Genomic DNA, 16,721 nt, shown 5'->3' with positions numbered 1-16,721 from the left:
TACCATATGATCTGTAAGAAGAAAATAAATCTCCAAAGAAATAAAAATAAATACATTATGGCTGCAACTAGAGAAAACCCACGTGCAGCAACAAAGACCCGACATAGCCAAAAATAAATTAATAAATAAATAAATTTTAAAAAATAAAGAAATTTAATAAATTAATAAATAAATACATAAGACTTTGGAAACTGAGACATTTACCTCTTAAGCAGTAGGTGATTAACATCACAGATTTATATTTGTTACTCTATAGATCCAATTGCAATCCTTGATTTTTCCATGAATAATAAGTTAGATTTTTATCTCTTTTATGGTGCTTACAACAATGCCCATGAAAAAGCTGTTTTCTAAAGATTTGAATTCATCTTGGATTATTCTTTTATCACAGTATTTTTCATGACAGAATTAATTGTTCTAAACATGTTCATTAACTTGTCAAGGGAATATTATCATTTCCTTTGTTAGATGTAGCTGAATGATGTTTTCTACCTAACTAACAAGTATGCCTTAGTTTCTCCTTGTGAATGAGGAACGATAAATGCCTCTTTTGCCTCTGGCTCTTCCTCTGTAAACTGGACACAATATATATTCTTTCTAAATTTCGTATGAAATCAAACAAATGGGTTATTTGTAAATCAATATAATTTATGTAACATGGTTTTGCATGTTATCTGTCTCAGAATAAGCATCCAGTATAATATTGCTATTTCATACAGTATAATTATAATTAGAAAACAGAAGTAAACTATATTCAATGCATAAAGGGGAAGCAAAAGTCATAGAGATCTTCTTATATCTCACAAATATTTTCATTTATTTATAGGAATATGCTTTAAAGTCTCAAGACATTTAGTAGATTTCATGTTTATTTATATAGTAAGAGAATTTTCATAAGGGTATAATTTTAGCTTCCTTACTTAGAAAAATTCTGAGGAACTTATATAAGAGCCAATGTTTCAACCATTCCCTTTAATAATACTGTAACTAGCAAGCTAATGAGTATTCACTCATCTAAAATATCCTAAAGTTCAACTGGGCAGCTTCAAAATTTTTCATATGACTGTTGATTAAAACTTTTATTTGTACCTTGTATCCATTTCATTTTTTTTTACTTTCCAAAACAATATATTGTATAAAGGACTCATATCTAGGATATATAAAGAACTCTTAAAACTCAACAATGAGGGCTTCCCTGGTGGCGCAGTGGTTGAGAGTCCGCCTGCCGATGCAGGGGACACGGGTTCGTGCCCCTATCCTGGAAGATCCCACATGCCGCGGAGCGGCTGGGCCCGCGAGCCATGGCCGCGGAGCCTGTGTGTCCGGAGCCTGTGCTCCGCAACGGGAGAGGCCACAGCAGTGAGAGGCCCGCGTACAGCAAAAAAAAAAAAAAAAAAAAAAAAAAAAAAAACTCAACAATGAGAAAACAAGCAACCTAACTTTATATATGTGTGTATACACACACACACACACACACACACACACAAAATCTATAAGAACAAAAGAAAGAAAAATACATATACACATATTTTTACCAAAGAAGATATACAGGTGGCAAATAAGCATATGAAAATATGCTCAACATCATATGTCATTAGGGAGATACAAATAAAACCACAATGAGATATAACTACACACCTATTAGAAGAGCTAAAATCCGATAACTGACAATACCAAATGCTGTTGAAGTGCAACAAGACCATACATTCATTGCTAGTGAGAATATAAAATGATACAGTTATTTGGGAAGACAGTTTGACAGTTTCCTACAGAGCTAAGCACAGTTTTACAATAGGATCAGGCAATCATATTCCCCAGCTAACTGAAAACCTATATTCACACAAAGGCCTATACCCAAATGGTTATAGCAGCTTTTTTTATAATTGTCCCAAACTGGAAATAATCATATCATATTATCCTTCAACAAGTGAATGGATAAACAAACTTGGTATTCGAGATGATGGATACTTCAGGGGATAAAAGGGAAGAAACTATAGATTCACAGAACAACGTGCATGAATCCTAAATGCATGTTGCTAAGTCAAAGATGCCAAATTCAAAAGTCTACATATTGTATGATGCCGTTTATTCAACATTCTGGAAAAGACAAATTATAGGGATGGAAGACAAATCAGCATTTGTCAGAGGTTGGGAGTGAATGACTACAAAGGCCACTCACAGAGAATATTTTAGGTTGATGAAACTGTACTGTATGGTACTAGGCATAAGATACATGACTACGCATCTGTCAAAACACGTAGAATAGTACATCAAAGGGTGAACTTTAATGTATGCAATTTTTAATCAGAGTATCCTGGATGTAATGCATACTGTGACAAATAAATTTAACTGTATTCCCAATATATGATAAAACGGCACTGAAGGGGGTGGAGAAAAAGGAACTGACATAAGTGACTTTGGAAAATGATGTTCTGATTGGTAAATCTAAGACTAGGTGAAAAAATAACTGTACATAAACACAATTTTAGTTGGTAAGTTTGTTTCTCACAGGAATACAGTTTAAGAAATATGAAAACACATTTACACTAGTGTAGAACAAATAAGTAAATAAATGGTAAATAATTTGAGTCAGGTTTCTCACTGTTAGTAAAACAAGTTACAAATAAGCAAGAGGCAAAAGCTAGAATGAACCATGTGATACTACTGGATTAGAGTCAGACATTAGTATGAACTCACGTTTAGTTTAATAGGTATAGAGATAGACACCTATAGAAAGGATTATAGATATGTGTATACATTGGTTAATATACATGCATATATTCCATAACTCTGTGGAGAGACTAGAAAAAATGGCATCAAGTAGCAACAAACACATCTAGCATCCAGGCCTTAGTTTCTAAATATGGTCCTCCAAAATAACAAAAACCAGACATCCTTGGAGAAATGACTAATTCTCGGCCTGGGGCAATGAAAACACAAGATGAGCCTGGAGCATTATGTAGTGCCAGGAAATAAGGCAGCACTCAAAAATCAAAAGGATAGAGGCAGATCAAAGGGACACAAGAACTCAACTGAAGGAGCACCTGATGGCCTAAGCTGGAACAACTTGAGTCATAAAATTAATTAAACTTTAAAGTTATAGAGAAATATAAAATAAATATTCATGAGTCCATACTGATAGAAATAACTGAATACATAGATAAATGGGGAAAAAGGTACAAATCTTTCTTACAAAGAATTTCAAATAACATATGTAAATACTCTTCCCTCCAGGAGATGGGGCTTAAACTCCCTCTTAGGAGTATTGGCTGGATTCCAAAAAATAGATTATGGAAAGGGAACAATAGTAACTTCACAGTGAAGAAATCTGGCAGACCTCACCTTAACCAAGTGATCAAGGTTAACATCACCAGTAAGTCATTACTGACACAAGGTGATGAGAAAGACATTTCACCTCTATGGTAATCTTCCCCAAAACCCCAAAAACCCTGGTCTGTCTAATCATGAGAAAAACAGCAAACAAAGCCAAATTCAGGGCCATTCTACAAAAGCCTGGCCAGTACTTCTCAAAATTATAAAGGTCATGGGAAACAAGGAAAGGCTGGGAACCTGTCAGAGACCATAGAAGAGAGATTATAACTAAATTCAATGTGATATACTTGATTAGGTCCGAGAACAGAAAAAAGACATAATTGTAAAAAAAAAATCGATAAATCTGAATAAAGTCTGGAGTTTAGCTAAAAGTAATGCACCGCTGTCTTTTTAGTTTTAACATATGTACTACGTAAAATAGTAACATTAGAGTAAGATGCGTGAAGAGTATATGAGAACTCTCTGTACTATTTCTGCAACTGTTTGATGAATCTAATATTCTCAAAAAAAGGTTTAGTTTTTGTTTAAGTGCATAGTTGCATTGCATTATGATGAATCAACACAGAATAGCTATTAAGCATAGTAGAAACTGTAGCTCCTGTAAAATGCAGATTTGCAAAACCCCCTCTCTCCATATAAATTGCATCAGAATTTTCTAGAAATGGAGCCAAGAACCTGCATTTCCTATAGCTATAGGTGAATCTTATGCACACCAAAATCTGAGGATTCCATTTCTAGAGCCCTGTGCCTTTTATAGTCCCAAAAGACTTTTAAAGGCTTTAAAAACCAAAGTAGTAATGGTATTATCCAAGGTAACCAAATTTGAAGAAAGTCAAAATTCAGCATATGCAAGATAGTAAGGAAAGATAATATGTATATAACTGGTGGGCACACAGGATAACAGGGTCATGATAGTTTGGCAAGTGAATTCAAAGTATGGTAAGTATCCAAGTGGCAGCTGAAAAACTAAAAGTGGAAGCAACTTGCTTATTCAATCAACCCTTCCGGGGTTGAAGAAAAGTGATATTGCTATGGAGTGCAGAGAAATTACAACGGGCCTGTTCAATCAATAGGCAACAACTGCCTTAGTATGAAGTGATACTACTCCAAAAATGAATAGTGCTGTACTGACAACCAAAACCAACACCACTAAGCTAATAAACAAATGCTCAAGCAAGTTGAAAGGCTCTGACTGGAGTGTTATATAATGAACAGATGAACAAGGGAATGAGAATAAACTATGAAAACCAACGTGATGAAACTCACTGGTTAAATGAAGCCTAATTGGTCTCAAGTATGACATCCTATGTAGCTCTGCCTACCCTCAGTTGCCTACCACATTTACTGTGGTAGAATTCATGCTGGCTCAGGGCACCATTTTTGAGCCCCAACAGATTCAAGTAGTCCACAACCTTGCTGCCTCCTCCTCCCACACAGCATATGCCAGCCCTCCTCTGATACCCAATCACATTCCCTCTGAATGAACCCACTTCGGCATTCTTCTGCCTGCATCAGCTAGCCCTCACTCATGTTTACCACTTATGATGGTTAATTTTACATGTAAACTTAGTCTATGGTGCCTGGTTCTTTGGTCTAGAAGCTGCTGTGAAGGTGTATTTTAGATGTGATTAACTTGTAAATCAGTAGACTTTGAGAAAAGCAGATGATTCCTCCATAGTGTGCTGGACGTCATCCAATCAGTTGAAGGCCTTCAGAATGAAGACTGAAGTCCTCCCATGAATAAAGAACTATGCCTCCAGACTGCAATATAGAAATTCTGTCTGAGTTTCTAGCTTTTGGACTCAAGACTGCAACATGAACGTTTACCTTAATTTCCAACCTGCTGACCTACCCTGCAGATTTCTGACTTGCCAAGCCCCACAATCACATAAACCAAAGCCAATAGACAATTCCTTAAAAGAAATCACCCCTCCCCACATATACACATTTGATCCTTGGACAACATGGGGGTTAGAGTGCAGTTAAAAACTGCATAATCCGGTTCTGCGTCCGCAGATTCAACCAACCACGAATCGTGTAGCACTGCAGTATTTACTGAAAAATATCCGTGTATAAGTGGACCCACACAGTTCAAACCCATATTGTCCAAGGGTCAACCGCAATAGGATAGTTTACCCTATTATATAAAATACAATAACCTATTATATATCCAATCCAATCCAATATAATATAAATATCCTATTAGGTCTGTTTCTCTGGAGAACCCTAACTAATACACTATTCTGATCATTTTTCTACCAGTAACACTGTAACCATCTTCTCTTATAATGAAATACACTGCAGCTATTTTACCATTGCTACACCCAATGATATTTTTTCTTAGTAAGGTATGATATTTAGATAAGTTATAATCAATATATAGACTGAGAGATTCCCATTTTGTTCTTTGCACCAAATAGCATAGAATCAATATTCCATATCCTGGCTGAGTATCAGAATCACTTGTGGCACTTCTTAAAAGTACAGTTGATCCTTGAACCACACGGACTTGAACCGGGTGGGTTCACTTAATCTACAGTACTACTCAGTCTGGGGTTGACTGAATATGAAGATGTTCAACCATAGATACGGAAGGCCGATTGTAAAGTCATACCTGAATTTTCGACTGTGTGAGGGTCCACACCCTTAACCCCAAAGTTGTTCAAGGGTCAACTGTACATATGCCAGAGTTCAACCCCGAACTTGCTGAATCAGAATTTCCTCAACTGATTTTAATTCACAGCCAACGGCTGAAATCCCTGGGCATAAAATCATTTGACCACAGTATCTGCAACAGGATCTAGTCCAAGGTCACTTTTTTAAATAGAGAACTTGAGGTTAAGGGAGAATAAATTACTTATTCAAATTCCCAAAAAGGGTAAGAATGAACAGTATCAGGCTGCTATGTTTTTCATATTTCTATAAAGTACCTTTTATTTTCTTATATAGACATTTCCAGAAAAAAGATAACAAGTGGCATTCCAATCACTCAGTGCACACAGTTATGCATATCTTATCATCTGATCCACAGCTCCAGTTCACTAATATAGATAGATTATAATATTTAGAAAATAAAAAGAGGCAGCTCTATTTTATAAGGTAGTTCATGCCATGTACACATCAAACTATCTGGTATATAGTTAGAAGACCTTGTAAATAGCTAAAATCTTGGCTATTAATTGTGTTGTAATAAAACTTTGAGGACATGTAAATGGTACTATGTTATGTTTGATGATTTAATCAAAGAAGGGTGACCTCACTTTCCTAGTGATGGAACTTCGGTAGATGCATTCAAAGAGCTAACATAAATCTTAGCTTATTTTCTAGTAGCTAGCAAAAAACTTCCAAAATCACTTCATATTGTGGATATGAAAACACAAAATAATCAGTAACCTCAGTTTTCCACTACCGCTGACTTCTAACACTCCATGGCTTCTAATACAACATTTGTATTTTTTAAAGAATTAAAAATTGACAGAGTATATACATACACAATCAGCTAAGATGCATGTTTCCACTAATGTCTACTTTACCTAACTAACGTCCAATATTGGAAGGGTAGGCAAAAATATTCAATATTATTATTATTTTTAAATCATACCACTCTAACCCTAATGATAAAATACAGAATACTATTTTATATTAATAATCATATCTCTTTATAATAATTTACTACATAAATATTCATACTACAATCCACATTAAGGTACAAATTTTAGCGAACATTAACATTAGTGATCAAAGCCCAATATGTACGTACGTATCTGTGCACTCCATACATACATACACACAGAATGGTTTTCTAAGATGTCACTGAACGTAGCGCAAAATGTGAATTGAGATGTTATTCTGTAGAGAGTTCTAATATTATATTATTACCTGTTTTCTCTTGTTCATTTGACCCAACAGCATTCTTTTGCAACAAGATAGTCTGAGGGATGCTCTACATCATCCAGTTATGAAACAGAGTTTTATAAACCCAAGTGTCCCATAGAGACATTTACTCCAATGAACTGGTATAATTCAAAATGTAATCTAACCAAACATGCTTCATAGTCTGGCTAGGAGAAGCAATACCATGGTTTATAGAATAGTGTCTCTGGAAAGAAAAGGAAGTGGACTCTTGGTTCTGTATAAAATCTTGTTAATCCTATTTCCATTTCCCCCTCCTACATTTGTAACAACTGAATAAACTGATTATGTTTTTTTATCTTGTAGCTGCAATCTCTGCAGACAGACTGATTAAAATACTTATATTGATGTGATCAATATAGTTACCAATCAATAACGCTCCAGGAATTGATTTTTATAATTTGAGGAATTCTGCACCTTGATTCATTTATATGCTATTGTCTTTTTTCTAAAAATTAGGGATTGTTAATGTGGAAAATAAAAAAAAAAAGGATTAAGGGGGAAGGGCCACGAAGGGAAAATTGCAGTTCTCTACAGCATAACTGAGGAATACATGTGATTAAGGAAAAAGTGATGATTTGGGGGTGGATAAAAGCGTGGATAATTGATAGAGAACTCGTGAAAGAGGGAAGCAATTGTAAATAGATTATTGTGGATGTGGAACTGACATTTCCAGTTATCATTACTGTTTTTTGTCCTTGACAGTTAAGATCTGAGGAATGTTAAGCAATGTTTCAATAGCTGCATGTATAAGAAAATAATATTCCCGCCACCAGAAGCTGCTCTAGTACAGCTTCCCCCTTCTACTCTAGGCCATGGACTCTACCACACAGACACTCAAAGGCAAGAGTGTTATCCCTTAAAATTGTCAGTAGTTCTTTTCCCCTCAACTCCCAGTTCCAACAGCCTCTTCCCTTTCTAATGGGCTGCCTTTAGCCTCACCTTCCTTCCCAGATCCAGCAGTTACTCCACAATAGATCTGCATTGCACGTCCTGTAAAGGAATGCAAGGTTTTGTCTTGGCGTTCAGTCTCTATTCCAAGAGATACACACACACACACACACACACACACACATAATGTATAAATTTATATTACTGCCAATGGTTTCAAAGAATCACTTTTCTGGCAGAAGAAAATCAAGGGATTACATTACTAATGGAGCATTGAGTCATACAGCTGACAGTATTTGGCAGATTATTAATGAGGCTTTAATCCTGGGTTGTCATGTATGAAATCAGAACTTAAGAGCACCATCTACATTAGCAAAAGCAGGTTGATAATCTTTCTATTTAAAGAATGTATGCCAATCTTTTAATTCACTTTATAATAAATGAGATTTAAAATCATTTGGGCAGAAAGTTACTAAATATCAGATATTTCCTAGAAATTTGAAACTTTAAATAGGTTTAACTGACCTTAACCACTCAGATATATTTGGAAAATGGCAAAAGTCTTCAAGAAAATAAGTCAAAAGGACATTGTTTATTTTTCATGTATGAACTGAAATATAAAAAACTCAGAGGAAAAGTAATAAATGTGAATAATACACAGGAAACACTTTACAAAACATTTACTTTGGAAACCGTGCTTTTTGCTGAGTTTAACAGTGGTTGGTTGAGGTATCATATTTTTATAAAAAAGGAAATCAGCAAATAAGTCATTGAGAATATGGTATAAAAGTTCAGAAAATTAGGGCTTCCCTCGTGGCGCAGTGGTTGAGAGTCCGCCTGCTGTTGCAGGGGACACAGGTTCGTGCCCCAGTCCGGGAGGATCCTGCATGCTGCAGAGCAGTTGGGCCCGTGAGCCATGGCCGCTGAGCCTGTGCATCCGGAGCCTCTGCTCCACAGCGGGAGAGGCCACCACAGTGAGAGGCCCGCGTCCCACAAAAAAAAAAAAAAAAAACATTTAGAAAATTAAAATGTGAGAGCACATTACTCATGTCAAATTATGAAGAATAATGATTACATTAAATACAAGCTTATTAACACACTGGGTTAATAGTATAGTAAGGTATGGAATCATAAGGAACATTTTATAAGGATCTTGCATTTTTTTCCTAACTTGTTTGGAAAAACTTACACTTGATTTTAGTGAAACAAAGTAGCTACACCTTCAACCAAGACATTCTGGATTTGTAGGCTGACTAACACCATTCCACCAAAATTATTTTCCCTAAACCTAATTGCTATGTAGGAAAAGGTATGAGAACGTCTGTAGCAATTTCTGTATCTGTGCCAATAGTAGTAAAGATTTCAAACAAAATATTATTGAATATATGTGAATATTTCAATATATATATACATATTCTATTATCAACTCATTAGCATCTAATTTTACATTCATCACATATACATTCTGTCAGTGAACATAATGAACTGAAACCGACTCTAGGGCCCATGAGATTAAAGTCAACGCCTGTTGCAATCATTCAGCATTTAGCACAAAGCTGGAATATATTAGGTCCTAAATAGTTACTGACTAGATATACGGTGTGTCCATGCCATTCTAACTCAGTGTTCTCTACCTGTATTGGTGAATTCCATGGATCTGTTCTTGTGTTTACATCCAAATGAAAAATTACTGGAAGCATTTTCAGAATTATCTGGATCTGTCTATAGCTCAATGTAGTAGCACAAACTCACTGTCCATGCCTGCGTGTGTGTTTTGAATCACACAGTGTGACTGCTGCTAGGCTGGCATGTTCTAGTGTAAAAAGGACAACTGTCGCATGTCCACCCTTATAGTCACATTTTACCAGCTGCAAACACTAAAATTTCCTTTTAAAGTGATGACTGGGAGGTGAAAAATAGTTTAATAGAATGAAACTCAAAGGGAAGAGTGTTATCCCTTAAAATTCTGTCAGTAGTTCTCTTCCCCCTCAATTCCCGGTTTGTACAGCCTCTTCAGTTATTGAAGTTACTGAGGCTTTTAATAGTATTTCATGAAATCAACAAACTGCGTCAGAATTACTTTTCACAAACTAATAAAAAAAGAACATGGACAGACAATATTTGAATGATGACTTCCACTACCTGAAAGCAAAAGTACATTATGAATCATCATATGAGCTAAAGTATGTCATGTCTTCAGTACAGAAGGGTGGTAGAGTGCTAAGATCTTTCACGGGTGTCGGGACACAGACACGGCGCACTCGAAAGGAAACCTGCATCTCGTCAACTAGTGTGTTCTCAGTGACAAGGGACTGCGTTTAAGGCAAAAAGCATAATCGGATGCATAATTGGAACTTCTTAATTTTAATAGTTTTATAATTGTATTTGCATATATTTACAAATTGTCTGGTTTACAGTTATAAAAGCATACCAATTTCTATGCCTGGTTTTATGTTTATGCATATTAAAGTAAAATTATAATAGTAATTTATCACCATTGGGTGTCTTTGATTTTTTTTCCTTCTAAAGGAAATAGAGTTTAAATATATATTCAACATCTACATCCACTCATTTTTTTAATTTGGAGAAATAATGAGACTAAAGCTTTTAATAGGCCGCTCAATATTTTAATTTATATTTTTGAGCCCCTACTATGTGAAATTTAGCATCACAAGTTGAACAGTCTTTGTTCTAATGGAGCTCATGGTCCAGCCAAACTTCCCAAACTACCTAGAGAGGAATCCAATTCAGAGTGTCACTCTCTGCTATTTATAAGCTCTGTGTTTGATCATGTTACATACTTTAATTCACAATTTCTTTATCTGTAAAATATGGGTAATAATAATCAAATCTAATCCAGTATCTGTAATAATGAGGTAATGCAGAGTGAACAGCCCAGAGATATATAATATTGATGTATCACTTTTCACTACCTCTCATTAAATGATTTATTTATACGTATGTATACACACACACACAACACAGAGAGTGAGATAAGCCACCAACTGCTGCTACTTATGGTCTACTTCCTTAAGATTATACCATTGATCCTACTTCATCTATTAATTTTCAAAGAAGGAATTATATGTAACATTTACTAGCACTTAGCTACAAAAGAAATACAAATATGAGGAGCTTATAGAACAAGTTTTTATGTTAGTACCTATAAAATACCTGTCATATAATAGATGCTCAATAGAAATATGCTGAATGAATGAATGAGAGCTAATCATTGACATGGAGTCAGAACTTATTGTCTAATATCAGTTGTGTAACTATTAGTTCTGTAACATTTGTAAATTAATGAAGGGAACTGAAAGTCAAAACAGTTTTTGCAGATTATAGCATGAGAATTTTTATTTGTTGACTCTGCATTTATCATGAATAATACTGTGATAGCTAATTTTTATATGTCAACTTCAAAGGGGGTACCCAGATATTTAGTCAAATATTATCGTTTGTGCCTGAAAGGGTGTTTTTCCATGAGGTTAACATTTGAAATAGTAGACTAAGTAAAGCAGATTGCTTTCCTTAAAGTCGATGAGCCTCATCCAATCATTTGAAGGCCTGAATAAAATTAAAATGCTGACCTTCCTCTGAGTAAGCAGGAACTCCTCTTGCCTGACTGCCTTGGAGCAGGGACATTGTTTTTTCCTGCCTTCAACTTGAATTTCCTGGGTCTTGAGCCTCCTGGCCTTTGGACTGGACCTACACCATGGACTCTCCTGGTCTCAAGTACGGCAACTGCAGATTTTGAGACTTGTCAGCCTTCATAATCACGTGAGCTAATTCCTTATTTTATATAATATACAAATATATCTTCTATTGGTTCTGTTTTTCTGGAGAATCCTAACATAATACCAACACTGACCACAAACATTTCAAAGAAACCTTCATCTTATAGTCCTATATTGATATTTTAAAAGACATTATCTTAGCACAGACCAAGTTATAAACTATAAAATTTGATTATCAAATTTTTTTAATTTCGGGGGCTTCCCTGGTGGCACAGTGCTTAAGAAACCACCTGCCAATGCAGGGAACATCCGTTCGAGCCCTGGTCCAGGAAGATCCCACATGACACAGAGCAACTAAGCCCATGTGCCACAACTACTGAGCTGGCATGCCACAACTACTGAAGCCCAAGCACCTAGAGCCCGTGCTCCATAACAAGAGAGGCCATCGCAATGAGACGCCCATGCACTGCAACAAAGAGTAGCCCCCACTCGTTGCGACTAGAGAAAGCCCACATCCAACAAAGACCCAATGCAGCCAAAAATTTAAAAATAAAATAAATACATTTAAAAAATAAAATTTTAAATTTTTCTAAAAACATGATCTGCTCTGAAGTTTTTTCATTGTGTTTGTATTTAGCTTTACATTCCTCATTAAAGAAAAACTGGATGCAATGTTTTTGTTTAGATATATGTATATTTCCTTCATGGAAATTTGAGGTTCCAGTTCATGCTAGTTTATTGATTTCCCTTAAAAAAGTTAGATTTTAAACCTTAGGTTTCTCTTAGTTATAACATGTATTTTAACATTATCTTCTAACCTAGGGAGTAATGATGAGGGATAAAAAATCTGAGAAACACCATTATAACCCCTTAGTACACACAGAACCATTCAATAGTATTATTTTAATATTTGAAGAGTAAAGTTGTCCAGATAAATTATTAAATAATCTTGGGACATAAGGAGAAAATGTTCTACAAAATCAAGATTTCTTCTATTTAAATAGATTCTTCCAGTGAAGTCTACAATGGACTCTTCCAAGGAAATTTTTGAAAGATTGCAATTATATTAAGACTAAACACTGGTGTTAAGCAAACATAGAATACAATTTTATCTCACTGAGAAACTGATCATGTAGTTCTTTTCCATCTCTAATGTACGATCCTATCACTAACATCAACTTATCAAATAGACATTGTTATTATTCTATTTCTTTACAGACTCAACAATTAAATGCCTCTAAAATTGCTTAGATAAGTGTACAAAGTGACAGTTGATATTTGATCCTTTGCTTCCTTCATAAACAATGATTATAGCACAGCATGAGCTTTCAAAGAGAAATAAAGGGACCCCCCAAAAAAGTACATTAGTCAAAGTCATGGTAATAAAACTTCAAGTGAAAACAGCTATTTTATCCAAAAACTTTAAAACCATTGAGAGCACTTAAAACAGTCCATCACTCTTTCTTGTACCTTGAGAACAGAGACCATGTCTGATTCTTCTGTGTATCTCCAGAGTCAAACACTGACACATATTTGGAATACTGTATAGAAATGGCTGTTGAATTAATTAATTATAAATACCTAGATTGGTCTTATGTCTTCCACTATAACATCCTTAACTTCTAAGAAAATATTGACTTTTTAATATCATATACATGTGTAATATCTTATACGTATTTACTGGAGACAAGAAAGGGAGAAAAACAGTAGTTTTTTGTTTTGTTTTGTTTTGGTCTGCTTCTCCACTAGAATACAAACCTCATGGGAACAGACTTTGTCTCTCTTTGTTACTAATATATGCCCAAATCCCATACCAGTGCCTGGGCCATATTAAGTAATCAATAAATATTTACTGAATGAATGAATGAAAGATAATTTGAGATCAATGGTATTTCCTACCACTGTGGCTCATTCCATACAACATAATTGAGGGGTTAAAAAAAATGCTTGCTGAGTGGCAGTGAAAGGACAAATGAGGCTGGAGGGGATAAATACATCCACACAGTTAAGCTCTTTCTCTAAGAATACACCTAAGCCTTTTGTTTTCTGACAAAGAGAAGTCTGCACTTACCCAAGAGGAAGGAAATTGGTAAATCACGTGAAAGGGACTCCGAGACAGGTACCGCAGGCCCCGCGGCTTCGCCTTCACCTTGGCCTTCACACCCACCACGCTGCCCACGCCACCCTCGCAGGTGCGCCACAGCTACCACGCCGACTGCGAAGCCGCCGTCAACAGCCATTTCACCCTGGAGCTCCAGGCCTCTTTCGTGGGCCTGGCCGTGGCCTTTTACCTCGACCGCGACGACGTGGCCTTGAAGCACTTCAGCCGGTTCTTCCTGCGCCACTGTGGGCCCAGGGCCTGAAGCGCCTGCAGAACCAGCGCCGGGGGGCCGCCTCAACTTCCAAGACATCAGGAAGCCAGTCCGTGACGAGTGGAAGAGCGGCCTCAAGGCCATGAAGTGCGCCTTGTTCCTGGAGAAGCTAGTGACCCGGAGCCTGCTCCACTGTACCAGCTGGCCACCAAGTGCGACCCCCACCTGCTCCACTTCCTGGCAACTCACTACGTCAGCCAGTAGGTGGCGCTCATCAGACAGCTGGAGGGTCGTGTCACCACCCTGAGCATGATGGGGGCCCCAGACGTCGAGCTGGCAGGGTAACTCTTTGACAAGCTCACCCTGGGCGACAGCGACAAGAAGAACTGAGCCTGGACTGGACTTCCCCAGAGCCACGGGGTGACCAGAGCCCTGGTCACCATGCCTGCCATGCAGACGGCAAGAGTGCCCTTGCAGAAGAAGTTCACTTCAGTTTTGGTTTTGTTTTTTTTTTTTTGGCAACAAGGGCAGGACTCTCTTTTCCTGGACTTTATCACTTAAGTTTTTTTCTTCCAGTTTTTCCATTTCTTCCAATAAAGTTATTGGTTCATAAGTAAATAAAGGTCTCTGGTTGATTCATGTGGGCAAATCTCTCATTTTTTAAGTTTTAAAACAGGTATCCAGGAGTTTCTGAACACAGCCATACCCCAACCATATGCAGCTCAGGATCTCCACAGTGGGAGGGAGAAGGTGTTCCATGGGGCCCTGGAAAACACAAAATCAGTCTTCCCCTTATAAATAATGTAAGTATATGGGGGTAGACTGGGGTGGGGTGGGGTGAGGTAGGGGTACCTGGTGAATGTGGGTGCATGTGCATAGTGAAAGTATAGAACCATAGCCTGAAAATCATGATTGCAGTTGCCTCTGGGGAACAAGTGAAGGGAATGGGATTGGGCAGGGATTAAAATAAAGGGTGTCTTCAGTTTCACCTGAAATGTTTATGTGCATTAATTATGCAAATACTAATGGTTAAGTATGAGTAGCAACATGGGGGTGGAGGGGTTTGGAAGTCTGAATGGTGGAGTATCTCTTTGACAAGTTCACTCTGGGCAACAGTGATAATGGAAAAATGAGTGTTAGGCTGTCTTGCTCAGAAACACGGAGGTGACCTCCCATGGTCACCAATGCCTGGCATGCATGTTGTAATAACAAAACATCCACTTATATATGTTTTCTTTCTTTGTATCATATGTATATATGCATGCTTGTGTGTGTGTGTATACATATATATATGTATAAACATATATATATATATATTAACTCCAACAAGCAGCAGAGCTCATTTTGAAGTTCATTAGGAAGACGCCCTTTGTTGAAAAGCAGTTCGGTGATCACATTACTGGAAATGATATAGCTGCTTCCTAGACCTTTCCTGAGCCTGGCTGTATTTCTGCCCTTGGGTTTCACATATCCAACTTTGATTTAGTTTTTGTTATTTGCTACCAAGAGAACCTAAGCTAATATGTCTTATTATCAACACACTTTTACCAGCCTCCACGGTATTTACACTAGAGTAAATAGCTCTTCTAGGGTAGTAAATGACATTTTTCCCTTTATCCCTACTACAGAGTCCACTGAAAGGAAAAAGGATCAAGGGTGGAAGGGATCAAATAAGAACAATTTCCCGAATGGAAATACAGAATACTGAAGCCTGCTACCATATGCATCTCTTCTCACCTAAAAGTGTTTTCCTCATAATTTACAGAATTTTAATTCCTTAGATCAACCTTCCCAAGACTGTGTTCAGTATCAGCCAGTGCCTCAGAAACATTCACAGGTGTTCAGTGGAAAACTTGTGTTAATCGAATTAGCAGGATTTTTTGTTTTGTTTTTTCAGTTTTTGTTTATTCTAGGAATTTTATGTCTGATGTAAAAAATATACATTTTGAATGTATAACGTGGGGATAAAATATTCAGTGTTTCCCAAACATTCTGATCATGGGATTCTTTTTCTACCAAATCTCACAGAACAGTATTCCAAAGAAAATAGCTTTGGAATCAATGTTAAAAGGTCCCACTGTGGGCTTCTCTGGTGGCACAGCGGTTAAGAATCCATCTGCCAATGCAGGGGACATGGGTTTGATCCTTGGTCTGGGAAGATCCCACATGCCGCGGAGCAACTAAGCCCATGTGCCACACTACTGAGCCTGTGCTCTTGAGCCAGCAAGCCACAACTACTGAAGCCTGTGCACCTAGAGCCCATGCTCCGCAACAAGAGAAGCCAGCGAAATGAAAAGCCCATGCACCACAATGAAAAATAGCCCCCACTTGCCGCAACTAGAGAAAGCCCGCGTGCAGCAACAAAGTCCCAACGCAGCCAAAAAATAAAATAATATAAAAATAAAGTAAAAAAAAAATAGGGCCCTTCGTGTGTTGTTCCAGAAGCACATACCTGGTAGCTAAACCTCATTCACTTTCACTTAGAGGTCATTATGAGGAACGGGAACCTTTGCTGTGAAGGTTTCAGCACAGTAAG

At 37.0% G+C, this 16,721-nt stretch overlaps 1 long non-coding RNA gene and 1 pseudogene across 3 annotated transcripts in view; one reads left to right on the top strand and one right to left on the bottom strand.

Moving 5' to 3' along the window:
• The window catches only part of LOC308618786 (ferritin heavy chain-like), a 35,820-nt pseudogene extending 20,636 nt beyond the window's left edge, over positions 1 to 15,184 (top strand). Inside the window, exon 2 of the transcript in view lies at positions 13,979 to 15,184. The product of the transcript in view is annotated as a ferritin heavy chain-like (transcript). The remainder of the gene's footprint in view (positions 1 to 13,978) is intronic.
• The window catches only part of LOC308619425, a 930,003-nt gene that overhangs the window by 379,821 nt on the left and 533,461 nt on the right, over positions 1 to 16,721 (bottom strand). The gene's annotated exons all lie outside the window — the stretch shown is intronic.

This window comes from Mesoplodon bidens, assembly GCF_964165515.1.
Source record: "Mesoplodon bidens genome assembly, chromosome: 6".
Lineage (NCBI taxonomy): Eukaryota > Metazoa > Chordata > Mammalia > Artiodactyla > Ziphiidae > Mesoplodon > Mesoplodon bidens.
Note: the sequence above shows the minus strand (reverse complement) of the source record. Positions and strands in the feature narration are given on the sequence as shown.